Raw genomic sequence first — 14,242 nt, forward strand, 5'->3', positions numbered from 1 at the left:
GCAATAGCTGAAGCAATATACACTCAGGAAATCCTCTAGGAGTGTCACTAGTACTTACTTTCAAGATAGGTGGGTAGAAATCTCAGCTACCATATGGACGTAAGAGTAAAAACCTTCCTGTCTTCTGCTGTATTAAAACATACAGAAAATAATGGTAAGATTTTCAAGAGCATGCAAGCAGAGCTGAGAATCCCAAAAATATTTTCCAAAAGTGAAATTTAGTGAAGTTCAAATAGCCACAAAATTTTGGCAAAAAGTAACAGGAAATCAGCAGATAACAGAATATTTACAAGGGTAGATAAGGGGGGAGAAGGACTTCCTTTCTGGCAGGCCACTAAAGCCCAATATTTTTTCCTAACACACATCAAGCAGACACAAAGAGCTCAGCAGTCTCCTAGATTTGAAAGGAAATGTAAGAGTACAGTTGATGGCAGAACATGGATCTGAGGTTCAAATTCTCAGTTAGTAGCGCCTACAGTTTCCTGAAGTAAGAGTACATCTATCTGCTGTTTTGCACAGTCACTTTGACAGTATTCCCAGTCATCTGCATGTGGAGCCACTGCAAACTGGTAGCTCTAAACCTCCAGTCAGGCCACTGTCAAGCAGGGCATCTTACCTTGGGCTCTGGTTGAATCGTCATTCTTACATGATGTGCGGCTACCATCCTCTGGAAGCAGCTCACATCTGCCTAAAACACATACCTGTGGTTTCATCTCTGACATTAACTGTTCTGTGATATTTTCTTATGATAAAGAATTAAGGTTGACTGTCATAGTACATTGTAGAAATGTGCTTATCTGCAAATGTTGCTATTTTCTGATTATTGTCCCTATACATAGATGATAAGGTCCCCCCAAACCCAATAGTGCACCACAACACACAAGCCTGTTGTGCAAAGCTGAGTTCAGGAGTGTAACATCTACCTTCCTTTTAATCTCAGCATTAATCAAAAAATTTCATTAATGAAAGTTTTCCTTAAGTGTCTATCAGGTCTTTCTAAAGACAAACTACTATTTTCCTTAGAAATGTGTTAAAAATAAAATACTGAATGTTTGCATAAACATGCAAAAATATAACATCCATTTGGGCTTTTTTCAAATATAATTTTCCCCTTAAACATCTTCAATTTCTTCTCTTTTCACTGGTAATATCTAACATAAGCTGAAAGAAAGCAAACACCTCTTGGAAACAAAGCTGCATGCCCTTGGCAAACAGTGTGCATGGCAAAGGAAAAGCACGTGAGGCTGTCTCAGCAGCAAGAGACTGGCTCATAAACTGAGTTTCCACAAGCTGCCATATCAAAATCACCCCTGTCCCACAAAGACCTCAGATGTCTGCTTCCCCTCCCTTGCCTCTGCCTCAATTTCTTCCTCCTCACTGCCTGCAGCCTAATGACCAGAAGATCCTTCTTCTGTTCCTGCGCAGAAAGGCAGATGGGAAAAGGAAAATAATGTGAAAGAAGAGTAGCAAGTATCTCTTATGATGTGCCGCAGACATTTTTCCAGCACAGTGCTTGTCAGAGACTGCGGGAGAAGGAGGCTCCATGGAAGTTAAAGAACATTAATACAATGCCAGCATATCAGTGCACAGAGATTTCCACAGTATAAAATAATGTCATAGTACCCTACGGGGCCACTGCAAGCCCACCTCCTCTTAGCACCAAGAGGGAGGACATAGACACACAGAACAGTCCAGTATCACAAACCTCTATTCATACATATTTGAATTATTTTAAAACTTCACCTTGTGTAAGGACTCCCAGAACTGTTTCTTAGGGAACCTTGCACAATGCAAGATGCTAGAAGCAGACATCCAGCACGTTAGGAATTACCATCCTTATCTCCTCTCTGCTTTGCCTCCTCGCTCATCATAGGAGGAACTCTTGGACAGAAAACAGGAGGATGCTAGAGGGGGTCTGCACATGGTTTTGAGCAGAATTTAATCTACAGATTAGTGCTTTGCCTAGCATTTGGTTCTGATATGCTCCTGATGATTATCACTTTATCTTAGGAGTCATTCCCTTCTGTGTACCAACAGCACCCAAAGCCATCCAAGTCTCTGACAACTTTATTTTTGCTCCAGCAGGGACACACAGAAAGTAAAGTATGAAGCTGTGCCTCATGAATAATTACTTGCAGAACTCAGATATTCATTAAACTTGGAAATAGATGTATCGCATTACACAAGGCCAGCTGAAACTTCATCCTGTTCTCCCAACCTGTTCAGCCTTATTGTACATATTAGCAGGGAGGCTGACTGAGAAACAAGGTCCTCTGAAGAGCATTATACAATATTAGCAATATTTAGAATGACACGCACAAGCACAATGCTCACTATTGCAAAAAAGAATAAAAATCAGGTAATCCTGATTCAAGTGAGACAGTATAGTGTGTGTCACTGTTGAACTTATGTGCAGTGGTTTAGAATGAGGAAAGTATAGGCTCATACGAGGTACAAGTAAAAGCTATAGTATATAGCATTAACATTTAGCAGACTAAATTGTATAATAAACTTGATCTCTGCCTCTAATCGAGTGCTGAGATTTTGTGAGCCCAATGCACATGTTTTCTCATAAAATTTCTTGCATAACCTAAGTAGAGCTGACTCAACATTTATTGAAGCACAAAAATGTTTTCAGTGTGGAGAAACTGAGAAACTCCTTTGGGGATATTGGTTTGCTGAGGACTATAAATGCTATATAAGCCTTTGCCAGAATCTGCTCACAACAGTTATTTGGAATAATATAGTGGTAACTGAAACATACTATGTCTCAGAAGCTGAGGACAATGTTAGGCTTCAATAAAATCCAAGAATGTGTTACCGCACTGAGCCCTCTATAAAATCTAATTTTACACTTTTCCATAAAATTCCACAGCGCAGTTCTTCTATGCCATTGTATATTAGACAAAAAAGAAAGCATACTGAACTCTAGCTATTTGTTTTGGTGTTTGACACATTCTGGTAATAACTTTCAATTGACTAAAGTTACCCTTGTTTGTATGACCCAATTACAACAATAAACATGAATTACCGTGTGTCAGTATGTGTATTTTATAAAGCTTAAAAAGGAATTATGATTCATTAGAAGCAGCAGCAAGAGTTGCATGCAGTAGGAAGTCATCTGCAGTGATTATGGAATTTGACCCCAGACTCGGTCACTGTTGTTTATGGGCTTGGCTCCCCACTTACACACTTTAGCGTGGGGAATAGCTAAGCGACAGTGCTAATATCAAAGTTCCCGTCCTCTTCCCAACTTTCCTACCTAGTTTGTTTCTAACTAGAACTAGTCAGCAAGTCTGATAGCTTGTTTGTTTGCTTTAGGTCAAAACAAGGAGCTGTTCAAAGCTGGGATGTCTTGGAGAGAAATATTGATTTTGACAGCATTTACAGTGGGAGATTTCAAGCGTTCAGGGTAGATTCTTGGATTGTTTCCAGTGGCAAGAGAAATTAATTCAGAAGTTGACCTTTCTGATTAGAAAACAGATGTTTCACCACGGTTCCCTTTCCTGAAAATATTTGAAATATTTTGGATTTGTTTTAATTCAGAAAAAAACAAAATTTCAAACATGAACAGTTGTCTCAAACAGAATTTTTCATTTCAGTCCAGCTCTTCATCTCATGAAGGTACTCTTGAAATGTAAACTTTCTGCTTGGGATGGGATGCTATCACAACAGCCAATATTCCTGAGTGTGTTTCTTTTCATCTCAAGGTTGAAGCTTTTGACAGATAATAATTAAGGGCAGATTATTCTCAAAAGGTATTTAAGTCTTCAATATTTTTCTGGATCTCTTTTATCATATTACATCTCTTACCCTTATGTTGTCTTCAGTCGTGTAAAAGGGCAAAACTGAAGTCATTATCTATCTTTTTTTGAATAAGGGTTTACAGGACCAGTTTCTCCTTTTAAAATAATGGACCATAACTGTTATCTTTTCTGTTTGCCTCTCCTCATAACAAGAACTACAAAGGATGTTGTGTGAGACCTTGTGAGGTGGCCTGAGTGGACATCATAAAATTATAGAATATTTGAAAAGTAAATACCAAACACTAATCATAATTTAGAGGTTTCAGAATTATCCAAAGACTTCTATCACAGTTCTTTATTAAAGCAAAGAAAAGAAAAACCAACCCAAACAAAGCAACCAACAAAAAAAAACAAAAACAAACACAAAAATGAGTTTGGGAAATACATGTTGTACTTAACACTACTCCACAACAAGCAAGCAGACGACTCTTAAGTGCTATGTACCCAAACTGGAGAGGCAGCACCAAATTGTTTCTATAGCTTACGCTAGATCTTTCTATTGTAAAAGACTGATACTTTTCTGACATTGAAAATATGTATTTAAGCACTTCTTTTCCACAAGTAAGAAAATAATGAAAATCAGTCTTAATCTTCCACTACAATATAAGATCCTGCAGTAAGGTCTATACTGAGTAAAAGACTTCTGATTAAGAGATAAAGATGTGAAAATTTCTCACCAAATATTCTTATAATAAACATGAGAAGAACAGACATACAACTCTGTATGAAATTATCCAGGATTTGGGGCCAGAATTATTATGCCATGACAGGAGGTATCAGTTTGGAACTCGCATGTTGGAAGTCTTACTCAGAGTTTTTTAGTTTTAAATTTTTCTGGATTTCTAGAATATTTAAGACTATAAATATTTAGAATATTTAAGTGAGTCAGAGAATTTCCTAACCTGAGCTGAGCAACTAAACAGCACCATGGCCCATTACCTGACCTTGATAATATGTGGCACAGTATGGCCATGCATAATCTATAAAATTCTTCAGTTCATAAATAAGGTGGCTGATTGGGTTTAAACCACGACACTACCATACTGCTGTGTTGGAAATATATATGGAAATTATACCACAAGAGCTGGAGAGATCAAAGTCACAGAGGGGTTGAGCCAAGGAAGAGCAAGGGGAGCTGAACCTGAATCAACCCAAGCTCCAGAGCAAATAATGTGGGTGTCCTGAAAAGGGTAAATAAGGTAGATTTCCTTACTGAAAAAGAGTAGAAGGATTGAATTGAATGTACAGTTCCCTATACTCATTGACTTCAATCAACTTCTTTTGAGTAATCAAGTTAAAACTTTCTTGGCTTTGATTAGCAAACAATTATTTTGAATAAACAAAATAAGATTCATACTGAAATTTCTGTTTTGTATTCCGCCCCCCCCCCCCCCTTTTCCTATAAAATTCACTTTTGTTACAACATAGTTTGATTGTTATTACTCTAGAAGGCCAACTTCTAAAGGACAGAAGGAGAATCTCCCATAAGGGCATCCACAGACTACGAAGAAAAGAGCCAAATGGAAGTTAACATTTGTTATGTGTCTGTTTCGTTCATCAAGAGGCCTTGGGTTCCCTGTGGGCCGGATGCTGGGAGCGGTGGGGCCTGCCCTGGGCAGCAGTACAAAGCCTGGGAGCCAGGGACCATGCCACCACCCCAGTTAGAAGACAGGCAGCTGGGGAGCACAAGGAACACCCCCAGCCCCAGGCATAAGGCAGCTGCCCAGGAAGGAGGGGTAGCCAAGGCTTGGCCAGGATGGCAGTCCATGGGTGGGGGTCAGGATCAGGCCCAGTGAGGGCAAGAGTGGCCAGAAACTGTCTAGGATGGTGGGGAAAAAGCTGGAGAAGCAGAGTACCTGGGGACTGCCCTGGTGTAAAGCTGCCACCGCTGTCCACCTGAACTGTGAGAGCAGCATGGTGTGCTCCTAAATCAAGGAAACCAGAGATATACAGTCTGATTTATATCTATTGATCAGACATTTAGGCTGATCTATAGCTATACTATCATCTTCTGGGAACAACAAGCTAATGATTTCAAGAGGGCAAATTGAAAAATTCTGCACGACACAGGAAATTTAATCAATACAACCCAAGACATGAAAGCTGAATTTAAAAATATAAAAATATTCCTTACACGATAATCATCACAGAACACAAACTAAGTGAAATCATTTAGGAACTATAAGGCTTTGTGCACATCTGGAGACACTACTATAGAAATCTGAGATAACATTCAGCATTTCACTTAATCCTAAACTTTTGTGAGTAAAGTGCGTGATTCCTAAATAGCCTCATTTTACTGCAAAAGATCATATTTTCAACATCGCCATCTTTCTTATAAACCTTGCCAAGTTTTGGAAGCACTAGCTACATAAAATTCAAAAAACATTGGTGGGTACTTCTTTTTTAAGCCAATAACGATGTTATCAAATCTATCACATTGTAGTTACTGTCTATAAACTTCCATAAATCTTTTTGCCCACAAATAATCTCTCAAGGATTACCACTAGCCAACCTTAATAGGGCCTTCTAGTCACAGCTAGTCAACAATATCTGTCTTCAGAAGCTACAAAATGTTCCCTTCTTTTCACTTACAGGCCTAAAATTAACCAGAAGATATCTTCCTCTGGCATTAAACCATCCTTTTTTACTTCTTTTTTCCTGAAGTCTTCACCTGCCATTCCCAGTCTGCCTGTCAGTTGTATATAGTAGTTACAGCTGGTACTTCTATCTCAGCAACTTGCTTTTGCTAACGAGCTGTCAAAACCAAATGATCTCTATCAGATAAAAACACAGGGTTTACCCTGAGCTCCTGTTCCCCAGCTTCATAAAGAATTTTACTCACTTTCAAGTACAAACCTGTAACACAGACAATGTGGCAGTAAACAGGTGGGTGGAAGAGTTTCTGATTGAGGCAGGGATAGCAAGGACTTCTGAGAAAATGGTTAATCACAGTTTTCTGACAAAAGTGGAGAAAGCATAAAAAACTGCCTTGTCTTTATGTATGCACTCATTAACAAATATTTGCTTACAAAATTACAACAAGGATAACAGTAGTCCTATATAAATAAATTCTCCCATTCCAGGCCATCTTCTCTTGGTACTTGCCATGAGCAACTGCGTTTTGGGAGCTGACAAATTTCTTCAGCTTCTTGTCCTTCCAAGGGCAACAGCTTTCACTCAGTGTCATACAGACACTGACTATCCCCTGTATAGCCTTATTTTCCATAAACACCTTTACTAATTCACCACCCGACAATATTTTCATCAATACATTCCTCATCTCACCTTACAACCTACCATTTCCATTCTTTTTTCAGGATCTTGTGCTACAGCGCACTCCCTCTTGCTGTCATGTTTGCTAACGTTTCTCCATGGGCTAATTTACATAGACAGCTTACCATGAACGAAGAAATATGTTCACTGTTTGTCCCCATCCCCCCTCATTTCTAGGAACTAATCCCTGACCCCTTCTTAAATCCCTTTTCCACAAAACACTATGCAAAGCCTGTATTGAGTCTTTCAGGTGTTCATGAAGCACAAATACCATTTTCTTCAGCAGCCTTTTCCCAAGCTCATTTTTTATATCAAATGAATTAGACCCATTCGAAGGTACATGGCAAGAGACATTCATATGTGGAACTACTTTTCATACTTTAATGAAGAATTACTAGCTCTTTGCAGGTTTTTCTGTAAATGAGAACATGGAAAAAGAAAACTGATGCCCGATATTTTAAAATACATTCATACCATCCAAGGTACATAACTTTTTCTTCCCTGTCTACTTTTTTGTCAGACTTTTTATTTTTTACTCATTGAGTTTGTAAGTACATATTTTTCTCTACTTTTTATATAAGATTATGACTATTACTTAATCCTTCTTGCTTTTAGAAGTATCTACTCCCATGCTTACACCAAGGTAGAAATTTTGCATGCTCTGCCAATCTGTGGCAAGAATGAACAGGATGCAATTTTAGGATTAACATAATTAATAACAAGGCAGATGACAGGGAGTAGTTCAGACAAAGTAATCCATGTGTTAAACAGTTGATCTGTATTATTGGTATATTTTAAGGGATTACTATGAGAAGCCAATAGTGTGTCACAGTCTGTGGCATAATCAAGCAGTTGTACAATTAATATCCTTCCTCCTGCACATTTTTCAAGGTCTTACAAAACCAGTGGGGAATGTGTTCATAGCGGACATCAGAATGTTTGGAAAGGGAGGAGTTGACTACCTCTCTAATTCAATCTACTTCCTAAGCAGGAATGTATAACAGATGAGTAATTTATGTTCCAAAAAGCTTTTGCATATCATACAAAATCAGCCAAGCAAACTAAAAAGAAGTTTTATGTGCCTTCTTATAAATATGAATCAGTAATGAGTTACCTGCTGATATATTTCCCTAAATCATAATACAAGGGGAAACACAGCTCCCAGGGTACACTGAAACTTCACGTGTGTTCAACAGTAATGAAATAACTTTTAGACATACGAAAGAGACAGAAGCTCAGGGTTAGGACATTTGATGATGAAAATATATCTCAAGAACAGGATGATCCTTGCTCTATCCAAGCCATGCCTAGGAAAAATACTAAGTGAGAGATAGGCAGTGTTGCAAATATTTTCTAACTGACTGTGTTAATGATGTTATTCCTGGTTTTCTTTGCAAATTTTCCCCCAGTTCTGCAATAGAAAACTAAGCCCTTTCTTGTTAACTCTTCGTTAATTTTGTCTGCTGAAAGCAAAACTGCAAAGTTTTACAAATAAAGGCTACTCTGTTTCTCCAGAAATAGCATCTTCAAAGGAGGCATTGTACATACACAAGTCCTTTAAGTGTTTGAAATGTGGAACAATTTACATTTCACAGAAGGTCATGTGTCTTTCCCACCAAATTTCTGGGCTCAGTTTGAGCACTGGAAGGTGACAGTATTCAGGGAAAAATTCTTCCATGTGGGCAAACACTAGTGCTTTGCTGGCAAGGAAGAATAAGTCATGAGATAATTTCGCATAATCCCATGTTGTCACAGGGGACTTCTTTATTCATGAACCACTGAAACATACCAATCTTTTGGGAATGTCCTTCTGATGTTCTTCAGACAGACACGGCACTGTGCCTGACATGAAGAAGATCCACAGAAGACACTAGCAAATGTGTTCAAAACAGCCGGTGTTTGCCTGAATTATTCTTATACCTAAAAATACAACCAGATTCAAAAACCTAACTTTGAACAAAACTTCAGCCTTACAGAGGTCTAAAACTAGCAGGATGCAAGGGCACATATGGGGAAAACATGATGTGTTTAGGAGGATAGTGTTACAGTAATATATGTTCCCACCAACTGTAAGCAAAAAGGTTGAACACATATTTATACAACAGTAGTAAAAAGTTGAATGATTTAGCAGAAAGTGAAAAAGAAATACAAGAAGTAGGCCAAGAAAACAGAAGGAACAGTGGTTAGAAATTCTACACTGAATGCTACAGAAAGGAAAATGTTAATGAAAGAGGAAATGCCGGTTCTCTAGTCAAGCGTTGCTGACTTTTAAGTGAACATTTCAGTGGCAAAAGTTTTTGCGAACTTTGGGCATTTCTGATGCTTAATTTGAGGTAAATAATTTGTTAAATGCATTCTGTTTATTTTGAATTTCCTGAAGTCTTAAGTAGACATAAGAATATATGAGTACATGGATATACAAAAAAATGAAATAGAAAAATCTTTTAGTTTCAGAAGTGAATTCTAGTAAAAGATGTAACATATGAAGTTTGCTAGTTTGACACGTTAGCTGAGGGGGTTTTATTGTCTTTCATTTTCTGAACTGTCATCTGAGAATACCTTCCTGCTGTGTGATTTACCTTATATATTTTTTATTGTCTAATACTAAAAAAAAAAAGCAGCCAAAAAAGAATCCATCTGGATGAAAACAGAAAAACAGATTTTCTGGCAGATGTTGAAATCCAGTCTCATTTCAGTTTAGCTTGTTACACAGAATTTGAATGTATCTTGTAAAATTTTTTTTGTTTTGTTTTCAAAGAACAATGTTGCTTTGGTTTTTGTGCACATCTATTGCTTCTTGTTTTATTTACAAATGTTTGCAACTGACATTGTCACAGAACCATACGGCTAGGCACATATTTCAGCTTACCTTATTCAGCTGAAATCTTAGCCTGACTTAAAACCTGAAACATAAGTAATGTCTGTGAGGATGTTTTAATTTATTTATTAGCTGGATATCAAAAACTTTCCACTGAAATAGCCTGCTCCAGTAACAAGACAAAGAGTAATCTGTGTAAAGACCATTGCTACCAAAACAGACACAAAAGCTTTGTACTCTACAAGCACCTTTTGGATTTAGGTAACTAGATGATCTAAGCAACACTCTTCTCTGTGCAACTGCATCTGCTGATTATTGTAGGAGTGACTGGGTTGCTGGTATGCATGTATGTGTGTGCCTTTCAATATGTTGAAAATCCAACTTTAATTTTGATTAAAGTTAATTCAAATTCAAAGTCAAGGGTGGAATTCTCTGCTATTTCTAATGTCTTTACAATGCCTACCTTAGATTTCCACATTGTTGAGATGCTGTTACCTAGAACAGATTATCTGGGTTGATACTCACTTGTTATTAGCTTCTCTTAGAGTAGTAATATTAGGGTTATTTATTATTTTCTGTATTTGTCAAGGTTTTTATTTTGGGTTTAAAACCTTGCTGCAATTAACTGGTAGAATGCACATTTTATATATCACAGTGCACCTTAAAAAGTTTCTCCTTCATATCTCTTGGAAAATATATATTTTTTTTATTCAGCATTCACCTCACCTGCTGGTTATTTCACTGTGATTTTGGGATTACAATTTATTAATTTTATTTTGGCTGCCATTTAAATGTTACTCATACTTAAGGGGGGGGTCTTTTTGTTTTGATTTGTTTTATTTTGTTTTGTTTCTTTTATCAGAATTCCTGGTTAATCTTGGACTTTCCTATTGGGTGAAAAGTCTGAACCCTGAGCAGCTGCTTTTACAAGCCATCTTCGTAACAGACATCAGGTGAGAACCCTTGGAGAGACATCAGACATCTACTCCTGTTCACCCCTGAATGTTTTCACTTTGACAATAAGTCAAAAATGGGTGTGAAATACATTTATTTTCTCTTAAAGACAGTTCTTACGGGTTTGCTCAGTTCCTGCGGGGCACTGGTGGGAAGACAGTTTTTCTGAATATGAAACATCTACCCATCCCAGTTCTCTTTGGTTTCGTTACTATTGGAGGGGTATAGCTAAGTGAAAAGTAATGCATAGCAAAGAGAAGGGAAAAATATTATTAAAAAATGGTTTGAATTTGGAAATCTCGTTCTGCAACAAATTCAAATGAATTTAAAAAAGAAATTATGTTTTGAGTCATAGTGCAAGTCTGACATTTTGCAGTCCTCCCAGAAAAAAAAGACATTTTCAAAGAAGAACTGTTACATTTTTAGCATAAATATCCATATGTTCGTAAGTTTAAGTACAAATGTAAGGTTAAGTTCACTATATGAATCATTATCTTCCTCACGTTTGAAATACACTCAAGGTCAGTGCTAAAAATTTGGACACAGGAGGTTTCTGGAGGAGTTCTCAGACTAACATTCCAGCTCTGAGAGTAAGTAGATTTTATAGGCAAGGAGCTCACAAGGCCAACTGAAGTGTATAAATCCACACTCTTACCCCAGCATGCATAGGTAAAAGATGATTCTTCAGAGCAGTGAAGCATGAAGCAAGTAACAGGAAGTCAGTGGAAGCTGCTGGTCAGGAAAAGTAACACTGAAGAAACAGGGTTTTTCTGAACAATAGAAGCAGTAGAACTATTTTTGTTCACTTAGTTTCTATCAGCAAACTTTCTGAGTTTTATTTAACTTATCTTGTTCCAGATAATTTTTTTTTTCTAGCAAAATGAAACTTCACAGATTTTTTACCATATACTTCAGTCTTTCAGAAATAACATAATGAAATATTAATAATCCTGCAGAATAATCCTTGTCAAAACAAAACTCTTACATTTTTTCTAGATAAATAGTATTGTCAAACACCCCACAAGTAATATTTACCTTATTTCAATTTATTTTTTTCCCATTTATTTATTGCTAAAAAATATTTTTCTTTTAAAAAGGATGAAATCTCTTTCAGATAATTTTTTTCTTAGCTGCTTATGTTTAGCCGACATGGCTGAATCCGAGGCATACCGATCATTCTGCTGCAAAAGACTAATGTCATTATAAATCTGTTTATGACCTCATGACTGAGAGAAACAAAAGAAAAAATGGGGTTGTGAAAGCACCAGTAAGATCAAATAAATGCAGTGGCAAAATAAACTTCAGTGTTACACACTGTACACTCCAATATTCTTTCAAAAGTATAGATTTAGCTACTGACATTTTAACAGTCTGTATTTGCATTGTTGTAAACTGCTGCTGTTTTCTAATCTAAACAAGTTTTTACTATGCTTTTGTATGAGAGTGCAATGAAAGATATTGGCTTTATTATTCTGTTCACTGTTATCACAGATAGACTTTTGGATCCAAGCTTTACTTTGTTTTTCATGCTTGAAACCATTCCACCAAAACCTGTGGAATTAATCCGCATTTACATTCTTCATTACTAAATATAACACATATTTTGTCTACCTTGCAATTAAATAAAGCAGAGCCCTATCTTGCCTGCATGGGTCACTTTCATTCACCTTGAGCGTAATTTATGGATCATAGATTAGTTTGCAATGGAAGTTAAATCTGAAATTGCTGACAGTCTTACCAGCTTTTGTTGAGGTCTGCTTGGAGTTTTGGGATTTTTTTTCTTCTAAATTCCATTTTAGAGTTCTTGGTTTTATTTAAATATTTATTAAAGTAATTATTGTGACTTTTTATATAGCATCTGTTTCCACTGACAGATTTCCACTGAATAATGGAAAGAGAGAACAGGTTTTTTGTCTTGTTGAAGAAGGACATCTAGGCTATATCTATGATAATAAGCTAAACAAGGACAAGTCACAGGTTAATACTAATATGAAATTGTCCACATTATGTAATTCTGAACATGTAAATGGTTTTCATGTACCATCCACTGTAATGACAAATAATGTGTGAGTACAGCTCAGAGCTTCATATGGATCAGGGACTGTTTCCAAATGCAATATGGATGAGGCTGCCTTACACTATGAGACAACAGGAAAGGGAAGATTTAGCCCTATGTCACTGGTACCATGCCAGTTGCACTGCAAGCCAGAAAGCAAAACATTTACTCATTTAAACATGACCATGGATGCTGGGGTATTGCCTGGAAGACCAAGGGACACTCCAGACAGTTGTGTAACAGGTAGATGTATTTCTTGGAATCATTTTTTTAAATGAGCTCTTCAGTGCTAGACATGTCTCTGGGTATCTATCACTGTGTACATGGGCACTGGGTAGATCAAAAACTGCACAGGAAGGAAAGAAGAAAATAATGTGAGCCTTGTAGTGCAGATGAGAACACTGTTTTTTCCTAGGACAGTAAGAATCTGTTTCAAGAACTAAAGCACTCATGAAGAAATCTGACGGCTTTGCAGAACAGAGGGAGACAAATATGGTACAAATTTACCCATAATATCTCTAACAAACTGTACAGATAAATAACAAATTGGAGAGATACATATCCCTTGAACTGAACTCTGCTCAGAGAGACATGATTAGCTAGCCTCAAAAAGGGTCATAGAAGTGAATTAACATAGGTGCAGGTTACAATGGAATCTGATTGTTTGACAAAACACGTTTATTTACATTATATAAATATAAATAAACTAATAATAAAAAGGTAACTTTTATAATTTAGGGAATTAATCTCTACAACTGAGAAAGGAAATTGCACATGGACTTCCATGATTTCAGTCTTCTTCTTAGCTCCATGTGTCCCAGTGCAAGAAATTCAGCTGGGCTCTACCCAGCTTTTATGCCTCACCCTAAACTAATCCATATACAACTACAGAAAAGGAAATAATATTTTGGTAATGATAGACACCAACCTCTGAAGGTCCTACATTATGTCATTAGCAAGATGGCTCTACACACTTCATATCCTAACCATGATTCAACTGTGGCCCATGGCTAGTACTTCCAGATATTAGGACCACACAGTCTGAGGTCTATTTTCAATCTTTAGGTTATCCATTCTAAACCTAGTCTTATGCTGGCTGTCAGTATTCACTGTAGACAGAAACATATGAACCTCAATCAAACAAGACACTTTCTGAACCCTAAATCCCCAAATCTCCCAGAAACAAAATAAGAAGTGCAACATTTAATCTCTCAAACCATCCCAAACCTCAAACTGAGCCAAATCCAAGCAGTGAAATGAATATTCAACCTGATCTACCCTTTCCTGAACCTAACTTACAATTGTTGGCCAGAAATGAAACCTGATAAGAAA

Source organism: Pezoporus flaviventris, unplaced genomic scaffold, assembly GCF_033815535.1.
Source record: "Pezoporus flaviventris isolate CSIRO_AGI_PZ_B2104156 unplaced genomic scaffold, CSIRO_AGI_Pfla_v1 ptg000031l, whole genome shotgun sequence".
Classification (NCBI taxonomy): domain Eukaryota; kingdom Metazoa; phylum Chordata; class Aves; order Psittaciformes; family Psittacidae; genus Pezoporus; species Pezoporus flaviventris.